Below are 1,463 nucleotides of genomic sequence, written 5' to 3'. Positions count from 1 at the left end.
TTGGGGATGGTTAACCGCTGTATAATGGCATTGCATTCATGGGTGAGAACTACCATCCCTTCCATCTCTTTCTTCTTCTTGGTCACAACATCTTTTAGGAACTTGATGTATTGAGGTACTAGCATGAAGGCATCAATAATGGGCATAGTAATCTGAACTTCACTAATTTTGTTTTCAAACAAGGCCTTGTATTGCTCCAAAAGTTGTCTCTTGAATCTACCAGGGAAGGGAAGTTTTGCTTCATATGGAGGAGGAATGAATGGAGCTTCTTTTGATGAAGTAGCAGCTTCATTTTAGTTCACAACCTTCTTCTCTTCTCCAACTTTTCCTTTCCCTTTAGCTTCAACTATCTTCTCCAAGATCTCTTCATTGGTTTTCTCATCCACAATAACCACATCATCATCCACATTGATGACCACCTCCCCATCTTGCTTCTCATTATCCCTAATGAGAACTTTAGGAGGCAGCTGTTTACCACTCCTAAGGGTGATGGATTTCATTGTCTCCTTGGGATTTGCTCAGATGTTCCGGGAAGTGATCCCATAGGGCGTTTGGAGTTACTACTCATAGAGGCAAATTGGTTCTCCAAAGCCTTAAAGTTGGAAGCAAGGTTTGAGAACTTGTTGTTGAGATCATTGTAGCTTCCATCAACTTTGGTGTGAAGGTTCTTCAGCCCATATCCAATGTGCTTCTCACTTCTAGTTTGAGACTCCAAGATTTGTTTCAGCATTGTATCAGTGCTACTCTCTTGTGTAGCAGAGGTAGAAGAGCTGGCTTGACCTTGTGTAGACTGTTTTTCTTTGGAGAAGAAGCCTTGAGAGTAGTTTTCTCTAGCTTGGTAACTACCTTGTTGGTTGTTGTAGAAGAGCTTTTGTTGGTAGTTGTTGTACTGAAAGTTAGGCTCCTTCTTGTACCATGTCTTTCTTGTACCATGTCTCATTAGCATTCACAAAACAAAGCTCTTCTTGACCTTCTAGACCATCAACTTCATTAAGCACAGCAATCCCTTCTTGTTTCTGCTCACCAACAAAGTTCACCTTCTCTTGTTTAGCTCTATCCAAGAGAAGCATATCCATATTTTCTTGTAGAGCCTTTAACTCTCTCTTGGTGTTTGTATCATCACCTCCACTGCCTCTGTTGCTTCTGTCATGCTCATCACTGTAGACTGAATCACTCTTAGCCATATTCTCTACAAGCTCCAAAGCATTTGCTTCACTTCTCCCTAAGAAGAATCCATTGCTAGTAGTATCAAGCTGGCTTCTAAACTTGGGCAAAGCACCTCTGTAGAAAGTACTAAGCAAACTCTCCATATTGAAGCCATGATGAGGACATTGAGAGATGTAGCTGTTGAACCTTTCCCATGCTTCCCCAAAGCCTTCAAGATTCCTTTGATGAAATCCAGAGATTTCATTCCTTAGCTTAGCAGTTCTTGAAGTAGAGAAGAACTTGGTGAGGAAAGCTTT

This window comes from Brassica oleracea, chromosome C9, assembly GCF_000695525.1.
Source record: "Brassica oleracea var. oleracea cultivar TO1000 chromosome C9, BOL, whole genome shotgun sequence".
NCBI classification, from domain to species: domain Eukaryota; kingdom Viridiplantae; phylum Streptophyta; class Magnoliopsida; order Brassicales; family Brassicaceae; genus Brassica; species Brassica oleracea.
The sequence above is the reverse complement of the archived record's forward strand: the minus strand, read 5'-3'. Positions refer to the sequence as shown.